General features: G+C 40.5%; 1 pseudogene; it reads left to right on the forward strand.

Annotated features, from left to right (window-relative positions):
• Positions 1-40: 40 nt before the first annotated feature.
• Positions 41-1,068, forward strand: LOC133753700 (POU domain, class 5, transcription factor 1-like; annotated as a pseudogene).
• The last annotated feature ends 19,851 nt before the right edge of the window (positions 1,069-20,919 follow it).

The raw sequence follows: 20,919 nt of genomic DNA on the forward strand, positions 1-20,919 counted from the left end.
ATTTCACCAGGCCCCCTGGAGTGGGGCAACTTGCTCCCCCATGGCTGGACACCTGACTTCAGACTTCACCTCCTGCCACCACCAGGCAGTGAGGGGTGATGGGCCGGAAAGGCCGGAGCCAGGCTGGATGGACCCTTGAACCTGGCTGATCTTCCAAGGCCTTCTCTGTGGGCCGGTTGGGGAGGTGTGGGGGATTCCTAAGAACCCGCAGCCCTATGACTTCTGCAGAGTGATGGCACACTGAGCCCTGCAGCTCGCAGCAGTGGGCCTGGTGCCTGAAGGCAGTCTGGAGACCTCTCAGCCTGAGGGCAAGGCAGGGGCGGTGTAGGGAACATGTCCGAAGGGGTCCTACCCTGAGCCCTGCGCTGCCCTGGACAGTGCCTGAAGCTGGAGAAGGAGCAGCTGGAACAAAACCCCAAGGAGTCCCAGCATGACAAAGCTCTACAGACTCTTGCCAAGCTCCCGAAGCAAAAGGGGACAATGCTGGAGTAAACACAGGCTGACGCGGGGCTCATCATGGAGGCTCTGTTTAGAAAGGTGTTCAGCCAAATGACCCTCTGCCAATTCAAGACCTTGCTTGCAGCTGTTTCAAGAACGTGTGTAAGCTGCGGCCCCTGGGGCAGAAGTGAGTGGAAGAAAGTAAAAACAAGAACCTTCAGGAGATTAGCAAAGCAGAGACCCTGTGCAGGCTAGAAGAGAGAGTGGACGAGTATGGAGAACCAAGTGAGAAGCCACTTAAAGAGCATATTCATGCAGTGCCCAGAACCCACGTTGCAGCAGATCAGCCATGTCACCCAGCTGCTAGGGCTGTAACCAGAGGGGCAAATGAACAAGCGGTAACTGTTCCTAATGAGAGGACTTTAAGGCTGCCGCATCTCCTTTCTCAGGGGGACCTGCATCTTTTCCTCTGGTACCTGGACCCCATTTCCATACCTCAGGCTGTGGCAGCTCTCATTTCTGTAGGGTGTCCCTTTCCCTAAGGGGGAAGCTTTCTTCTCTGTTCCTGTCACTGCTCTGCCATACCTGCAAACTGAGGGCCTGCCCTTCCCAGGGATGAGGGGAAGGTAGGGGTGCGCAGAGGTCAGAGGAGAGGCCAGGGAAAGGGAACGTGGAGTCTACACTAGGGTTTTAGGGATTAAGTTCTTCATTCACTAAGGAAGGAATTGGAAACACAAAGGGTAGGGTAAGGAGTTTTGGGGGAACTAGTTGGAAGGAAGGTGAAGTTCAATGACCCTCTTGATTCTAATCCCCACATCACTTTGTTTTTAAATAAAGAAGCCTGATGGGCACCAGCTTCTAGTCCCGGTTGCTCCTCTTCCAGTCCAGATCTCTTCTGTGGCCCGGGAAGGCAGTGGAGGATGGCCCAAGTGCTTGGGCCCCTGCACCCGCATGGAAGACCAGGAAGAAGCACCTGGCTCCTGGCTTCGGGTCCGTGCAGCACCAGCAGTAGCAGCCATTTGGGGAGTGAACCAACAGAAGGAGGACCTTTCTCTCGGTCTCTCTCTCTCACTGTCTGTAACTCTACCTGTCAAATAAATTAAAAAAAAAAACTTAAAAAATAAATAAAGAAGCCTGAGACACACACCCACACATACAAAAGAGAATTAAAAAATATTAGGTGAATGCAAATTTAAAATAACCAAAGAGGAATTTAAAGATTTAAAGTTAAAAGCACTAAGGAGGACAGATAAGTACATTATGTAATTATAAGACAAGGCCATAATAAACAAGCATAAACCTACATGCAGTAAAAAGCATAGAAGCTGAATACATAAAATAGTGATTTACGAACACAGGCTTTTGGTGGAGGTTCTAGGTAAGCTCTTTAAAGAAGCTGACTCAATTGGAAAATATTTTTCCTGCTTCCCTTAGTTCTTCTGCCTGGAATGTTTGATATAATCACTGAAACAGTAACAGCCATCTTGTGACCATGAAGCAACTTTGAAAATGGAAAGAATTCAAAATTACAAAGCAGAAAGATATAAGGAACCCATAAAATTAATGACATCAGAAATCTTGTATATCAGTCTTGAACTGTCTATTGTCAGATTTACTATTTTTGAGTAAGAAAATAAGCTCCCTTTTGTCTAAGGTACTATTGTGTTGTTTTTCTTTCTAGCAGCTCAACACAATTCCTTTTTTGACACACAAAACTTCAATATTTAGTCAATACACTTGATCAATAAACTATGTCTGGATTCGTGAGCATACCACCTTGTGGGGAGAAGGGAGGAAACAAACCAACATTTAGAAGTTGCTTCAAAAAGAAAGTTGAAATAGGATTTTAAAATTAGTTCCTTTAGACATTATATTTACTGATCCAATTTAAATAAAATTAGAAATAACTAATGTTAAAGTGACATATATTTAGTTATTAAATTTCTAAATATCCTTTAGATAAAAGAAAAAAAAATTGAAAACTAGCAAGCAATGACAGTAATTGAAACCAAAATATACTTTGCCAGAGGAAGATTTGTGGTCATAAATATCTTTATTTTGAGGGCCAGCATTGTGACATGGTGGATTAAGCTGCCTCCTGAGATGCCAGAATCCCATATGGGCACAGGTTCAAGTCCTGGTTGCTTGACTTCCAATCCAGCTCCTTGCTAATGTGCCTGGGAAAGCTGCAGAAGATGGCTCAAGTCCTTGTGCCTCTCTCTACCCATGTGGGAGACCTGGAAGAAGCGCCTAGCTTTGATCTGGCCCAGACCTAGCCGTTGTGAAATTTGGTGAGTAAACTAACAGATACAAGATCTCTCTCTCTCTCTCTCTCTGTCTCTCCTTCTCTCTCTAACTCTGCTTTGAAAATATATAAGTGGATAACTAAATAAATCTTTTAAAAATTATTTAAAAAATAGTATGAATGTTAAAGAAATTAAGTATTCATCTGAAATTGTTTTGAAAAAGTACAATGAGAGGAACCAAGAAACTAGGAGAAAACAATTAAGAAAAGCGAAAGCTTAAATTAATAAATTAGGAAACAAAAATTGTAGTTGATAGAATAAACTCCCCAAAGCTCATTCTTTGAAAATACCTTTAAGTTAGGTAACCTCTTTGTAAGATTGATTAAGGAAAAAGCTATAGGGGCCAGCACTGTGGCATAGCCAATAAAGCTACCACCTGTATCCCATATGGGCGCTGGTTAGAATCCTGGCTGCTCCACTTCCAATCCAGCTCTCTGCTATGGCCTGAGAAAGCAGTAGAAGATGGCCCAAGTCCTAATGCCCCTGCACCCACGTGGGAGATCCGGAGGAAGCTCCTGGCTCCTGGCTTCGGATTGGTGCAGCTCTGGCTGTTGCAGTCAATTGGGGGAGTGAACCAGCAGATAGAAGACCTCTCTCTTCCTCTCCTTCTCTCTCTGTGAAACTCTAACTTTCAAATAAATAAATAAACCTTTAAAAATGTACAGAAATCAAAAATCAAAATTTCTGTGTAGAAAGAGACATAAACTTATATAAATTATATGGTGATAGAATTATAAGTGAATATCACAAGCATGTGTTTGTCAGCAGATCTGAAAGTGTAGAGGGAATCCTGATTTCTTTTTAGTATGAGTTGACAAATATTGACCAAAGTGGAAGTTAAAAACTGGAAAATATCAATTTCATAGAAGAAATTAGAAAACTGATTTAAGGTATACCATGGCAAAAACTACTGGGCAGTGTTGACAAAATATTATAAGTATCCTCTCAAAAGCATTTCTGAGCACAAAAGAAAGTAAAGGCAATTCCTAGACAGAAAAACCTAATGAAGCTGAAGATCACTGGGGTGAGCTGGAGCTGGGGGTCAAGCTATGGCTGCCATGCCTGCCAATCTCAGTAAGAAATGGTTTAAAATACAATGACTATAGCAGAGCAGGTGATAGTCCATGGAATAGTACATAAAATTGGGGCACTTTAAATAAAAGTTGAACTAGAAAAATTTCATCTTCCTGGAAATGGAGAGAACAAAAACATTTGTTTGTACAGCAAGTATCTTGTGAAGCCACCTATATACTCTATCTTTCCCATCCTTTAGCCTTTCCACAGGAGTAACTATCTTTTTTTTCTCCAAGATTTTATTTACCCATTCTAAAGGCAGTTACAGAGAGAGAAGAGACAGAGAAAAAGGTCCTTCATCCACAACGGCCAGAGCTGGGCCGATAGAAGCCAGTAGCTTTCCCCAAGTCTTCCACGTGGGTCCAGGGACCCAGGCACACAGGCCATCCTCCATTGTTCTCCCAGGCTACCAGTAGAGAGCTGGATTGAAAGAGGAGCAGCTGGGAACTAACTGGTGCCCATATGGGATGCTGTTGCCATGGGCGGAGGCCCAACTCACTACACCACGGCACTGGTCCTAGGAGTAACTATTATCCCCAAATTTTGTATTTGTGTTTACACAAGGTTCTGCTTATTTTTGAGCTTTAAAGAAATGTAATACTGAAGTAGTCTTATGACTTTTTTTTCACTCAATATTTTGTTTACAAGATTAATTCATAATATTGGAGATAGTCACAGTGAATTCATTTTCTGTACCTTACAATATTTAGTTATCTTAGCATACCCCCATTTTTCTATAATCACTTGTTGGATATTTGTTTTTTTAATGTTATTATTTCTATTATAAACTGTGATCATGTTTCATGTATGTTAGAACATTATGCATGTATACCCTTTTCTATATTCCTATGAGTAGGATTGTTAGTTCACAGAGTATGTGAATGAAATTTCACAACATAGTGGCAAATTGTTTTCCAAAGTGTTTATAACTTCATATTCCCACCAAGCTGTTCACAATGATCTGCATTCTGAAAAACATTTGGTTTTCTGTGATGGTTGTTCATGTCTTCTGGTCAGTTTTCTGTTTGGTTTGATTGTCTTATTGGTTTGTAGTTCTTTATGTGTTATAGGTATTAATATTAATATTTTGTCAGGCATATTTGTTGTACATATCCTCTCCCAGTTGGTGGTTTGTCTTTTTCTTTTTTGATGAAGAAAAGTTTAAACTTTTAACAGTTATATTAATATTATTTATAATTTTATCAATATTATTTAATTTATATTTTGTCTTATTTAAGAAATGCTTCCTTAAGTATTGAGTTTATATTATCCTATAATATATTTTGATTTTAAAGTTCTTGTTTTCATATTGAAGATTTAATCTACCAGAAACTGATTTTTGAGTAGGGCATATGGCAATTGTCCCAAAATTATTTATTGAAAAAGCTAACCTATCTCTCCAATACCACTTCTGGTATACAGGACTTCAAAATTTTCATGGATCTGATTTTCCATACTTTATTCTGTTTCACTTTTCAATTCTTTATCCATATCCCGATATCACATTAACATTGCTTTATAATTTTTTTTTTCTTTTTGACAGGCAGAGTTAAACAGTGAGAGAGAGAGACGGAGAGAAAGGTCCTCCTTCTGTTGGTTCACCCCCCAAATGGCTGCTGCTGCTGGTGCTGCACGGACCCGAAGCCAGGAGCCAGGTGTTTCTTCCTGGTCTTCCATGCGGGTGCAGGGGCCCAAGCACTTGGGCCATCCTCCACTGCCTTCCCGGGCCACAGCAGAGAGCTGGACTGGAAGAGGAGCAACAGGGACAGAATCCGGGGTGCCAGCACCGCAGGCAGAGGATTAGCCAAGTGAGCCGTGGCGCCAGCCTTGTCTTATAATTATATAATGTACTTATCTGTCCTCCTTAGTGCTTTTAACTTTAAATCTTTAAATTCCTCTTTGGTTATTTTAAATTTGCATTCACCTAATATTTTTTAATTCTCTTTTGTATGTGTGGGTGTGTGTCTCAGGCTTCTTTATTTATTTTTTAAGTTTTTTTTTTTAATTTATTTGACAGGTAGAGTTACAGACAGTGAGAGAGAAACTGAGAGAAAGGTCTTCCTTCTGTTGGTTCACCCCCCAAATGGCTGCTTGTGGGGAACCGCAGGCTGGCCACCTGTGGGAACCTCATCTACATAGTTTGCAGCAATAGGTCCACCACAAGTCCTACGAAAACAACCAGGTGAAACAGATGAAACAGAATGGACTGTGCATAAACAACTAGGAAGAACCAGGTGAAACAGATGAACTTTCGACCTGAGGCTATACACGCCCTTTCATCTGATTGGACGATATCAGCATAAAGGGACATTGGGATCTGGGCGGGGGGGCGTGGCCGCCACTGCCAGCGGCTACCACTGCAGCCCCTCCTCTTCTTTTCTCCTCTCCCCACTTTCCTTCTCTCCCCACAAGTAAAAGTTCCTTGAGAACCGATGAACAGTGACCGTGTCATGACTGCGTTGGACCCTTGCTGGCGAGGGTCCGACAAATGGTGCCATGACTTGGATAGTCGGACCGGTCACTGGAAGCAGGAAGGAAAAAATTAGAACGTGTGGAAAACACGGGAATCTAGGCGGTAAAGTCTAGGATTGGTACCGGGAAAAAAATTAGAACGTGTGGAAAACACGGGAATCTAGGCATTCTAGGATTGGTACCGCAGAAAAAAGGAATTCCTCGACAACCAAGTTGTCTCTTAAGAAAGTAGCGGGACAGCGGTGAAAGCAGCCGCTGTAAAGCAGTGAGTTAGAACAGGAACAATGGCCTGGGGTCGGAAGACAATTGAGGGCAGCAGAGAAATCGCCTGAAGTCCTTAGGTTATGGCAACTGATCGACCAAGCTCTCTGTAATGACTCAAAGGAAATAGCAACCCTCTTAGATGAAGGGGCTGACTTACTAGAGGAAACGCAGAGAGAATCTCAATCTGGGAGCCTAGAAGGAGACAAAGAGGACGGAGACAGGACCAACATGGGTCGGGACAGAGAGGGAGGATGAGAGATCCCTTCCTTCTGCACCCCCCATTCGAACCAAGACTCTCCCCCCTCGGGAGGACCCCTCCACGAGAGAAAAGGCGGGGGCTTCTCCCCTGAACCTCCTTGAGAAAAACGGGCAGGAGGACGAGGCACTCCCCCTAAGTGGGAAGAATATCACCACATAAATCAGGCTTTCCCTGTGATAGTGGACGCGCAGGGCAACCGGGGATGGACCCCCCTGGACCATAAATTGTTAAAGGAATTACAACAATCAGTACAACTATATGGACCACATGCTAACTTTACTAAAGCAGTCCTAGATAACATAGGCACCAATGGACTAGTCCCAGAGGACTGGAGGAACCTAGCTAAGGCAGTGCTTGGTGGGGGAGACTTCCTCCTCTGGTCCGCGGCTTACAGAGAGCTCGCGAGGGCTCAGGCCCATGATAACGCTAGGAACGGTCAGCCAGCCTGGAACAAGGATATGCTAAATGGGGAAGGAGCTTTTAATGACAAACAGGCCCAGGCTAGTTGCCCTAATGAGGCTTTGATGCAAGTGAGAGAACTAGCCTGGAGGGCATGGAAGGTCATTCCAAGGGACGGGCTAGGACAAAAATGTTTTAAATGTGGAAAAGATCACATGAAAAGGGAATGTACAGAACAGAGACAATCGGGATGCCAATCAGGACTGTGTCCTCGATGCGGTAAAGGCAACCATTGGGCAAATGAGTGCTGTTCCAAGCAAGACAGGCAATTTGCTTCTATCGCCCACCAGATTAAGTGGCCAGAATAGTACATTCCAAAAAACGAGTGGCGGGCCCCCACACCCAGGGGCCCCAAAACTCAATGGGTAAGAGGACAAACCATGGGAGGAGTAGGACTGTCTCAAAAGGACCGGCAAGCGTTTACTGCACAGAGCTGCGAGCCACCAACTATTTAGTATTAACACCTCAAATGGGAATCCAGGCAATAGATGTGGAACCCCGGGAGCCCATGGATGATATCCACGGTTTAGGCGTTACTATAGGAAGGGCTACAAATTCATTAACGGGGCTTATTCAGTTGCCTTGCTCACAGCTCAAAGTAATGTTCCAATCTACTAAGGGGATAGTGCAACTGTTGCCATTGCAGCCCATTGCTCAGCTGCTAATAATAAGCCTTGTAAAGGATACTAGAGGTAATCAAGGAAAGCATTTTGCAGCTCACTATGACTCTTGGCGAGCGCCCACTATGGACTCTTATTATCAAAGGAAAGGCAATCAAGGGGCTGTTAGATACGGGCGCAGATGTTAGTATTATCTCCAAACAAGACTGGCCTCCTTCATGGCTCCTCCAGGAAGGGGATAACACCTTGGTAGGATTAGGCACCACTGTTGCCCCATCTCGAAGTGCGCAAGTGCTAGACTGGAAAAATCAAGAAGGCACCACAGGCAAAGTACAACCTTACGTGTGTGCTATCCCTGTAACTTTATGGGAGAAGGATGTCTTAGCGTAACATCATTTGCAGACCTGTTGTTGGCAGCTGTGAGAAGACCCCCTAGAAAGAGCGTTTACCATGCTAACCTACCTCATGCTTGCAGACGGTGGGGATACAAATTGCACCAGAAAAGATTCAAAAGAGCACCATGGTCCAGTACCTAGGACTAAGGTTAACACCAACTACGGTGGCCCCTTTAGATTTTGTCACATCCACCGCAGGACTTAACCTTAAATGACTTCCAAAAATTATGTGGTAACTTAAACTGGATACGGCCTTATTGTAAAACATTTTGGAAGGCGATTCACAGCTCGCCTCACCTCGTACAGCTGCAATCTTACAGAAGGTTGGACGCCTTAATCACGCAGATGCAAAGAGCTGTTTGCACATGTCGGTGGACACATTCTCTGGAATTGTCAGCCACGGCTCTAAAAGAAGGAACTCAACAGGTTATTCAACACTGTCTACAGTCCTTTGCCGCTTGGGGGTGCCCAAAATTATCAAAAACAGATAACGGGCTAGCGTACACTTTGGCCCATTTTGCTACATTCTTAAAAGAATTTGGCATAAAGCACGTTACAGGTGTGCCCTATAATCCCCAAGGGCAGGCAATAATTGAACAGACTCACCTGTACTTAAAAACCTTTAATAAACAAAAAGGGGGAATAGGAGAATATGCGGTAGCTAATTGCGATGCATTGGCTATAGCTCTATATACTATAAGCTTTTTGAATAGGAAAAAGTGTGGTAAAACTCCTGAGTTCATGCTGTTTAGTGATGTACTTGAATTGTTTTGTCTTAAGGAAAAGATGTTGCATGTGATTTGTACTGCAGCAAAGCAGCAAAGTGACCCGAGTTGGATATATTTGAAGGTATTTTGAAAGTTACGTTCAAGGCTAACACCTAAGCTTTGTGTAATGTAAATAAGAATGTTTTTGTATCAGTTTTTTCCTTTGCAAATGGCATTAACGTTGTTACTTGAGGTCTTGCTTAATCACTTTTGTTGTCCTGAGGACTTGAAATTCAAATTTCCTTACATTTTTCATACAAAAAATCATAAATATCTGTAGTGGTCCGACAGGCTATGCTTGCTATGTATCGCTCTGACCCTCAGCAACAGAAGACAGGCACAACTCCGTGCCATAAATAACAAAAAAGGGGGAGCTGTGGGGAACCACAGGCTGGCCACCTGTGGGAACCTCATCTACATAGTTTGCAGCAATCGGTCGACCACAAGTCCTACGAAAACAACCAGGTGAAACAGATGAAACAGAATGGACTGTGCATAAACAACTAGGAAGAACCAGGTGAAACAGATGAACTTTCAACCTGAGGCTATACGCGCCCTTTCATCTGATTGGACGATATCAGCATAAAGGGACATTGGGATCTGGGCGGCCACCACTGCGGCCCCTCCTCTTCTTTTTCTCCTCTTCCCACTTTCCTTCTCTCCCCACAAGTAAAAGTTCCTTGAGAACCGATGAACAGTGACCGTGTCGTGACTGCGTTGGACCCTTGCTGGCGAGGGTCCGACAGCTGCTGCTGCTGGTGCTGCGCGGACCCGAAGCCAGGAGCCAGGTGTTTCTTCCTGGTCTCCCATGCGGGTGCAGGGGCCCAAGCACTTGGGCCATCCTCCACTGCCTTCCCGGGCCACAGCAGAGAGCTGGACTGGAAGAGGAGCAACCGGGTCAGCATCCGGTGCCCCGACCAGGCCTAGAACCCGGGGTGCCAGCGCTGCAGGCAGAGGATTAGCCAACTGAGCCACCGCCCCGACTATAGTAAGTTTTGACATCTGGTGCAGCAAAGGCAAACCTTGGATATTCTCAAGAATATAAATTTAAGAAGGCACTTGTTGAGTTCTTTAAAAAGACCTATTCAGGTTATAGTTGGAATTACATTGAATTAGGGATTACTTATCCATGAACAAGACATCACATTCCATTTTAAAATGTCTTTAATGTCTTAAGGATTTCAACACAATGATAATACAGCATTAATAGAAATGTTTTGCCCTTCCAAGCATATGGCTCTGTATTACTGCATATGTCTCACAGCTAGGAAGCTGACTGTCTCTACATCCCATCTTGTATGTTGTCAATATTGCTCACAATTACATACTATTCAAGAGATACTATCAAAAACTGATAGAACTAGAAATAGAGCTTTAAGTACAGTATTTAAAGTTACCTAGGTAACCAGGAGAGAACTAAAAATAACAAAGATCAAAATCAGGAAATATGAAAGAAAACCAGAGGAATTGTGTGAATTATGGGCTTGTCTTTCACATCAAGGACATGAGGATGTCAACAGATGGAAATCAAGAAGCATGTCATCCATACTTCCAGGGTTCAAAAAGAGAAAGAGCAGTTAAGATGCTCCTTGGAAGTCTGATATATTGTATCAGAGTGCCTGGGTTTGATTGCTGGCTTTGGATCCTGACCCTAGCTTTCTGCTAATGAAGACCTTGAGAGGCAGCAGCTCAAGTAATTGGGTTCCTGTCTACCACGAGTTCCCAACTCACAACTTTGGCCCCAGCCTAGTCCCAGCTGTTGCAGGCATGGGTACAGGGGAATATTGGTGAACCAGTAGATGGAAACTGTCCACCTTTCAAATAAATGAGAATAAATACATTTTTAAAAAGAGAAACAATAAAAATAGTTTATATTTGAGGAACAGATTCAGGGTTGGGGAACAATGAGGTGGGAAAGTCTGTAGGCTTTTGTCATAGGATTTTCTGTACCTTTTGGTTTGTTACCATTTACACACTCCTGTGATAAAATAAATATGAAAGTAGGGAAAGCTGCTTTTGTTATGTGTTTTGATAAGCCAATATGCCTGAATTACCGTAGTTCATTCTTAGTGGAATGTGGGCAGAGTACATTTGATTGCTTTTTGAAGATGAATATAAAATTATTTTTATAGATACTAGTATTTTCATGGACTGGATGTTTATAACAATAAAATTTCCCTATAGTTTGCATTCTTCAAAGTGATCTGATCTGAACAGTTGTTTACTGCCCAGAGGGAATTTTTATTTTGTAAGGTGGCTCGTGTTTCCAAACTTAATTATTAAGTGTCTGTGGTTCTCAGACAGTATGGAATTAAGCTTTTTTTTTTTTCCGAAGACTGATCTGCTATTTCCAGGGGGCATTTTCAAACCAGTCTTCTGAGCTGTAGGCACTAGTGAGGGATGGCTAAGACTGTGGAGTCATAGTGCTAGAGGGTTCGATTCTGGTTCAACTGCTTACTAACTGCAAGGCCTCTGGCAAATTACTTAACTCTGTGCCTCTGTTTTCTTCTTTCAAAAATGCAAATTGTAATAACTGTTATGACATGGGATTTTATGACAACTAAGTGTGTTGGAATATTTAAAGCACTTAAGCAGCATCTGAGATGAAAAATGTATAGTTCTTCTATAGAGCATAGGAAACTATCCTTTCAGATATTTCTTTTAACTTATAAAATAGTGACAGAAACCAATACATTTCATGTGTTTTATTCCTTTGAATGTTAATTCTGAAAAATCATGATCTGGGGATTAGACTACTATATATTTTTTAACTCCCCTGAAGAGCCCTATTGAGCCTAAATTCTCAGTGATGAATAACACTCTAGAGTTCATGGAAAAATGGAATTAGCAGTATAGGCTTATTTTGGTGCAAAAATTTGAAATTTGAAACCCATGCATATTTTTCATACTACACATTTTTCACATATTATGAAAAACATTTTGCACCAAATTTTTGCACAATAAAATAATTTTAATTCAATTTTCCATAAATTTGAAATACTGTTATAGATATAAAAAAATGAAAATCTTGATTAAGTATTTTGATGGCTCTAAATCCTTTTTAACTGACACAATAACATTAAACTACAAAGGCAAATCTAACAGATTTTGAAAACTTTCTTTCCTCTGAAGTACTGTAGTGAGATAATATATACTCCTGGGGTACTGTTTATTTATACCAAAATTAGAGCACATCCAATTATGAACTGAACTGGAAAGTATCTTAATTGCACTGGCATTGTAGAAAAGAACATTCAACCTTAGCCTGTGACACCAGCATCCCATATGGGCACCAGTTCTTGTTCTGGCTTCTCCACTTTCGGTCCAACTCCCAGATAATGCACCTGGGAAAGAAACACAAGATAGCCAAAGTGTTTGTGCCCCTGCATCCACCAATGAGACCCAGATGGAGTTCTGGCTCCTGGCTTTGGCCTGGCCCAGCCTTCACTGTTGCAACCATTTGAAATGAACCAGTGGATGGAACATTCATTCTCTTTCTCTCTCTCTCTCTCTCTGCCTCTCTATAACTCTTTCTAATGAATAAATAAATCTTTAAAAATAAATAAATACATCTTACAAAAGAATCATAATTACACAAAATTTTCTGCCTTCTATTTTTTCACATGCAAATCTTAAATTATGTTATAATTAACAAGTAAGTAGCTGTTTTTTTCTCAGAAATTATTTACAGAGCACAAACTTCATGCATTTCATAAATACAGCTTTAAGAATATAGTGATTCTTCCCGCTGTACCCACCTTCCCACCTATACTCCCAGCCCTTCTCCTTCTCCCTTTCCTAGTCCAATTTTATTTTTTACTAAGATCTATTTTCAATTAACTAAAGAGTTCAAAATTGTATGGGAAAAAAAAGTTCCTCAACAATAAGATGGGCTATTCAAAGTCGTTGCATCTCAAAGTGTCAATTTCACTTCTATAGATTATCTTTTAGGTGCTCTATTAGGTACCGCAGATAAGGGAGGACATATGGTATTTGTCCTTTTGAAATTGACTTATTTCACTAAGTATTATGTTTTCCAGGTTCATCCATTTTGTTGCAAATGATAGGATTTCATTTTTTACCACAGTGTAGTATTCCATGGTGTACATATCCCATAATGTCTTTATCCAGTCTTCAGATGATGGGCATCCATATCTTAGCTATTGTGAATTGAGCTGCAATAAACATGAAGGTCCAGATAATTTTTTCATATGCTGATTTTATTTCTCTTTGGTAAATTCAAAGGAGTTGGATGGTTGGGTCATATGGTGGGTCTGTATTTCAGATATCTGAGGTATCTCCATACCATCTTCCACAGTGGCTGTACCAGTTTACATTCCCACCAGCAGTGGGTTAGTGTCCCTTTTTCCCCACATCCTCACCAGCACCTCTTGTTGGTAGATTTCTGTATGTAAGCCATTCTAACTGGGGTGAGGTAAAACCTCATTCTGGTTTTGATTTGCATTTCCCTGATGGCTAGTGATCCTGAACATTTTTTCATGTGTCTGTTGGCTGTTTGGATTTCCTCCTCCTTTGAAAATTGCCTGTTTAAGTCCTTTGCCAATTTCTTAACTGGGTTGCTTGTTTTGTTGTTGTTGATCTCTTTATATGTTCTGGCTATAAATCTTTATCAGTTGTGTAGTTTGCAAATAATTTCTCCCATTCTGTCAGTTGCCTCTTCACTTTGCTGAGTATTTCTTTGGCAATGTAGAACTTCTCAATTTGATATAATCCTCTTTGAATATTTTGGCTTTGATTGCATGTGCCACTGGTGTCTTTTCCAAGAACTCTTTGCATATGCCAATGTCTTGCTGGGTTTCCCCAATTTTCTCTAATAATTTAATGGTAGTGGGTCATACATTTACATCTTTGATGCATTTTGAGTGGACTTCATGTAAGGTGTAAGGTAGGGTCTTGCTTCATACTTCTGCATGTGGAGATCCAGTTTTTCCAGCACCATTTGTTAATGAGACTGTCCTTGCTCCAGGGATTGATTTTAGCTCCTTTGTCAAAGACAAGTTGGTTGTAGATGTGTGGGTTGACTTCTGGCATTACTACTGTGTTCCATTGGTCTATCCATCTGTTTTTGTACCAGTACCAGGCTATTTTGATGATAACTGCCCTGTAGTATGTCTTGAAATCTGGTATTGTGATGCCTATGGCTTTGTTTTTCTTGTATAAGATTGCTTTAACTATTCAGGGTCTCCTGTGTTTCCATATGAATTTCAGCATCACTTTTTCTACATCTGAGAAAACTGTCCTTGATATTTTGATTGGTATTGCATTGACTGTTAATTACTTTCAGTAGTATGGACATTTGGATGATAATGATTCTTCCAATCCATGAACCTGGAAAATGTTTTAATTTTTTGGTGTCCTCTTTTATTTCTTTCTTTAGTGTTTTTTAATTCTCATCATAGAGAACTTGGGCATCCTTGGTTACATTTATTCTAAGGTATTTTTTTGTAGCTATTGTGAATTGGATTGATCTTGAAAGTTCTTTCTGAGCTATGGCATTGTCTGTGTATATAAAGCCTATTGATTTTTATGTGTTGATTTTATATCCTGCCACTTACTAAACTCTTCTATGAGTTCCAATAGTCTCTTAGTGGAGTCTTTTGGATCCTCTACATATAGAATCATGTCCTCTGCAAATAGGGATAGTTTGACTTTCTCCTTCCCAATTTGTATCCCTTTGATATTAATCTGTTGTTTTTTGGACTGCTTTTTCCGGACATTTCACATCAGTGGAACATTTCAATATGTGTCCTTCTGTGTCTAGTTTCTTTCACTTAACATGTTTTCAATGCTTACCCTTATTGTGGTATGCATTAGTAGTAGGTTACTTCAAAAAAATTCATGGAAATGGAATTAAAAGCTAAGTTTATTTTACTACAAAATATTTTTAAATCTATTGCATATGATGGGTCTTCAGAGGTCATGGAAAATGTGTATTATGAGTAAAGTATGAAAGGATTTCATTGTTTTTGCATCAAGATAAACTTATGCTTTAGTTCCACTTGTCCATGAACCTTTTGTAGCATCTTTGTACTTTAGAAATGAAATGATCAATTCTTTATGAAGAACCCCTGATTTCTCCAAGTATTTATTTGCTTTGGATTATATATTTTATGTTAGAGATGTAGCACAGATGTCTGAAACTAATGTGTGAGCTAACATTTAAGATTGGGGCACCAAATATTAATTGGAAAGTGAATATGTCTGAGTTTTGTTAACTTAGTGTTTCATTGCAGAGTGGTTTGTGGGCTGTTTTGGAGGTGATTCTTGTATTAGTATTGTATTAGCTTGTTAGAGCTGCCATAACAAAGTTGCACAGACTGGGTGACTAAAATAACAGATGCATTTTCTCACTATTCTGGGAGTGAGAAGTCCAAGGCAAGTTGTCAACAAGTTTGACCTGTTTCCTTGGTTTTTAGATGATTGTCCTCCTGTATCTTCACATCATCTTCCCAATGTGTATGTATGTGTGTAATTCTATTCTTACAAGGACACCAGCCATATGGAACAGGGGGATCTCTCCTGAGGATTTCATTTTACCTTAATTCTTTTTTTATAAAGATTTATTTTCCTTGAAAGTCACAATTACACACAGAGAAGGAGAGGCAGAGAGAGAGAGAGAGAGAGAGAGAGAGAGGTCTTCCATCCTCTGGTTCACTCCCCAGATGGCCGCAGCAGCCAGAGCTGCACAGATCCGAAGCCAGGAGCCAGGAGCTTCTTCTGGGTCTCCCACATGGGCGCAGGGGCCTAATGCCTTGGGCCATCTTCTACTGCTTTCCCAGGCCATAGCAGAGAGCTGGACCAGAAGTGGAGCAGCCGGGTCTCGAACCAGCGCTCATATGGGATGCTGGCACTGCAGGCGGTGGCTTTACCTGCAACACCACAGTGCCCGCCCTGTCATTTTACCTTAATTCTTTAAAGAGTCACTCTCAAAATACAGTCACATTCTGAAGTACTTGGTACTTCAACATGTAAGTTTCAGGGGACCCAACAAGCCCATAACAAATACCTTCAGGTATTTCTCCTTGAGCCCATCTTACTCCTTCCAAATCACCTCCTGGGAAGTATAACCTGGCTGCCACAGCTCTGGGCACTGAGTAGTAGAAAGCAACTGGGACTCTCAACATTAAGTGAATACATACACTCAGTAGAATACCCTCAGCCCACAACAGTGTTGATGCTCGCCTGTTTATTGATTCTCTGTTTTACCTTCTCCAGAAAATAAACCTCCAACTACTGCTAGAGTTGGGAAAGGCATTTAAGGTGTTAACTGCTTCCAAAGTAAACTTTCAAGGGGCTTGTTCTTTCATGCCTTCTAGAGGTACTATCCTCCACTAATTAGTTTGTCAACAGGAGTCAAGGTTCTGCATAGTATATTGAGTTATTTCTCAGTTTTAGGATTTAGCCTTCTTGGTTCTGCTAAGTTACCACTCAAATGCTTTCCAGTTTCCAAAATTGTGTTGGTGTTTTCTCCCCCTCCAGTTATTTTTTCCTTGTCAGTTTGCATCTTTTAAAAACTCCTTACTCTTGTTTTAGTGGAGTTTCAGGAGGAAGTAAAAGCAAATGTGGGTGTTCAATCCATCATCTTTACTCAGAAGTCCCACACGTTTATATTTTTAAATGAGCTCATTTTATAGACTGTTCTATAATCTACTTTTGTCATCAAATTCTAGTGAATATTTATATTTTTCCATGTTAATAAATAGAAAAACACAAGTGATTCTTAAACTTGGCTGCACATTGAAAACAGTAGGTGGTGGGGGTAGGGGGAGCTATAAAAAGTACTGATGCCTGGGCCCCACCTCCAGAATTCCTGATTTAATGGGTATGAGGTAAGGCTGGAACTAGAAATTATAAAATCTCCCTAGGTGATCCAAATATGCAACCAAATTTAAGAGATACCGAACTATCCCATTGTTCTTCTTGCCAATCTAGTATTCCTTGGAAGGAATGGGCAGAAATGAATTCAAATCGACCCCTTTCAAGGACACATAAGTTGTTTCAAATTGTTTGTTATTATAAACAATACTACTATGAATATCTTTGTACAAAATTATTGTCTACATTTCTATTTTATTGACTATATTCCTAGATTATGGATCACTATGTTAAAGTATATGAATATTTGTAAGAATTTTGGACACAGTTGCCTATATTTCCCTTTAACATGACTTGGCCAATTTAGAATCCTCCAGTATCATGTTAGAATCTGTTTTCTTACATTCATAAATACTGTTGACTATCATTAGCAAAATTAATAAAGCATTAAAATACAGTGAATTTTAAAGTTGAAAAAAATAACACTGTAATAATATTTTTTAAAAAATTATTTACTTGAGAAGGAGAGAGAGACAGAGATGGAGAGATTGAGCACTCCCATCTGCTTGTTTATTCTCCAAACATCCCCAACAACCAGGGTGGAACAGAGGCTGAAGCCAAGAGTTAGGAACTCAGTCCACATCTCCCACGTGGGTGGCAGGGACCAAACTACTTGTGCAATCACCTACTGTCTCCCAGGGTCTACATTAACAGGAAGCTTGAGTTAGCAGTCAGAGTTAGGAATTGAACCCAGGTACTCTGGTATGGAATGTGGACATTTTGATTGGCTTCATAATCTTAGAATAAATATATGCCCCTTATTTTTATTGTGGTTTTGTGTGTTCATATACACACATTTTACTATAGTAGCCATTTTTGAGTGTATAATTCAGTGCAATGAATTATTTTCATATTGTTATGCCACCATCACCACTCTTTTGCTCAGTCCCTAGCTCCACCATTCTACTTTCTGTCTCTATGAAGTGGACTACTCCAGGCTCGTATAAGTGGAATCATACAGTGTTCTTTTTTGAATGACAATATTTGTCCTTTGGTGAATGACTTCTTTCACTTAGCAGGTTTTCAAGAGTTCTGTCTTATTTTCAATGTTTAAGTTGTGGTGTGTATGTTTGTATTCCATGTTAATACATAGAAATCTATATCAGAGTATATATAAAGAAATTTATTGTAGGTATTGGCTCACATAATTACAGAGGCTAGAATTCTCATGGTCTGCCTTATACAAACTGGAGACATATGAAAGTCAAAGGCTTTAGAACCAGGAGCACCAATGTCCCAGAGCAGGAGAGGATGAATGTCCCAGCTCAAACAGAATCAAAGTCACTCTTCCTTCGCCTCAACAGGATTGTATCATGCCTATCTGCATGGGTGAGGGTGACTTTTACTCAACATACTGACTCAAAATACTAATCTCATCCAGAAACATTTTCATTGACACACCCAGAAATAATGTTTTGCCACTCACCTTGGCCCAATTAAGTTGACACATAAAATTAACCATCACAGAACTGAAACAGTATTTATGCTTATTGTCCATCTGTGTCTTGCTTAATCACATGAGGAGTATCCATGAGAAGTGTCTTGGGCTCAAATGGTGAGAAAACCTAATTACCAGTGGCTTAGACTCATAAGAATTTTTTTTTCTTTTTAACCAATATTTATAGTAGCTTTATTTGTAATAATGAAAAACTAGAAACAACCTAAAGTCTATAAACAGTGAGTAGATAAATAAATTGTAGTTCAACATAGGATATAAATGTCAGTATCTCCGAGCAATAAACAGGAATGGCTACTGACACACACACAGAGCAGATGCACCGCAGAATAACTGCGGAAAGAAGCCAGGCCGAAAAGAGGACATGCTGTATCATTCCACTTACAGGAAGCTCTAGAACACGCAAACTAGTCTTGTGATGAGAAAACAGATCTGTGGCTACCTGGAGAGAGGGTGGAGGTGGGTGTGGCAGGAGAGAGAGTGGCTAACTAGGAAATGAGGAAGCTTGGGTAGGTGGTGCATGTGCTCAGTATTCTCATTGTGATGAGGGTGGTGGCTGACTCACCAACCTACATTTTCCATAGCTCACTGTATATCAATTATACCTCAATAATGCCATACAAAATTAGAGAGCAAGAGAGACAGTGGATTCAGGAGTGTGTTGGAGCCCCCATGCCCAGGGAAGCCACACGAACCCCACAGAAATGGCTGCAGCTCCAGGCCCTCCTCCACCCTGTGAGCCGGCTTACCACTCACGGCTGGGCATGCCTCGTGCACAAGGAACCCAATTTCCGAAGCACTGCCTCACTTTCCAGCGCTGGTGCAGAGGCTCTTGGCAGCTAGAGTCCCGAGCGGTGGGCACCCGTGCCCTCCACGTACGTAGTTCCACCATGTCCCTCTAATTAAGGAAGAGTTTCCTCTGCCATTTTTCCCCTAACTCTTCCCTGAGACTACACTGTCTCCACTTTTATTAAATTATCTTCTCCTGAACTATCAGTAAGCTCTCTCCCTATTCCGCCATCTTCCATAAGAATTTTTCTTACTGGGTGTCTCGAAGTAATTAGCAGCTGCTGATAATGGCTCAGCTGCTGAATGATAAAATGTTTACAAGATGACTACTCCAATTTCAGCTATCCCATCCTTGTCCCAGGCAGCAATAATGAAGGAATATATGTGACATCTGTACTTTCAATTCAGGAAATAAGGTTTCCTAGAATAGTCTTCTCCTTCAGCAGGTTCTTTGTTATAAGATTAATACTTCTACCCACTTCCACTCAATCATTTTGCCAGTGACAGAGAAAAAGGGTTAATATAGTTAATATACAAAGAACTTTTACAAATAAATATTAAAAAGACAAACATTCTAATAGATAAATAGGAAAATAACCATGCACTCTGGATTGGCTAACTCACAGTTATCTTTTTATCTATTGACCTTTTTATGTCACATATGTTTGGCAAACACATTTTCCCTGTTTCTCATTTGCAAGCTAATTTTGTTTCAACATGCAGAACATTTACATTGTTAAATAATGTTCATAGAGCTTTCATTTTGTGGTTTCTTCTTTTGTCTTGTGTTTGTAGAAGCTTAGTCCATTCAGAAAAAAAATATATTCTCTCTCATTTTGTTTTTGATCTTTTGTTGTTTCATTTTACTTTTTTAAAATAGCTGAAATGCTACCTGTTTTGTCTTTTTACATCTAATGGCAAAGGAATGATTCTGGGAAGTGAGTGCAAAGGAAAAACAGGGAACACATTTAATATGTACTTGAACATGGGGAAAAACAAGCCAGAACTGTCAACCAAGTAAGAAATGATCTCTTGCTAAAATGTTTACTGGTAGGTAGTGGTGGCTACTGGATGAGGTAGACTCTGCAGTACATGTTTTGTGGCAAACAAACCTCAAATGCTGATGGGACAGAATATAAAACAAATATACAAGTTCAATGTAAAACATAAGAGGTTAATATGAACATACAAATGAAAACAGAAAAGATTGATTTTGCAAACAGTTGTTCCAATGGAAAGCACTATAAATGTGATATAGAGTCCAAAGATTGCTGAGAGAAAGGCACCAGGAAAATGTAGTAGGAACTGACCTCAGCACATTCATCAAAAGTTGTTTTTATGAAGGGTAGAGAAAAAACAGGCTGTTTAGTGAAACTGTATTCAATATTCTGCTTTTTTCCTACAGTGAGATTAACTTAGGGCTGAGTGCTCTCTATGTTCCAGATGAAATTACTTTAAGGTGAAAGCCAAGTAACAGCCCAGTCCCATATAATAGTGAGAAAATATACAATATACAAGAAATTTTAGTTTTTTTTTAACTTTTATTTAATGAATATAAATTTCCAGTGTACAGCTTATGGATTACAATGGCTTCCCCCTCCCATAACTTCCCTCCCACCCGCAACCCTCCCCTCTCCCTCTCCCCTTCCATTTGCATCAAGATTCATTTTCAATTCTCTTTATATACAGAAGATCAATTTAGTATAAAGATTTCAACAGTTTGC

This window comes from Lepus europaeus, chromosome X, assembly GCF_033115175.1.
Source record: "Lepus europaeus isolate LE1 chromosome X, mLepTim1.pri, whole genome shotgun sequence".
NCBI classification, from domain to species: Eukaryota; Metazoa; Chordata; class Mammalia; order Lagomorpha; family Leporidae; genus Lepus; species Lepus europaeus.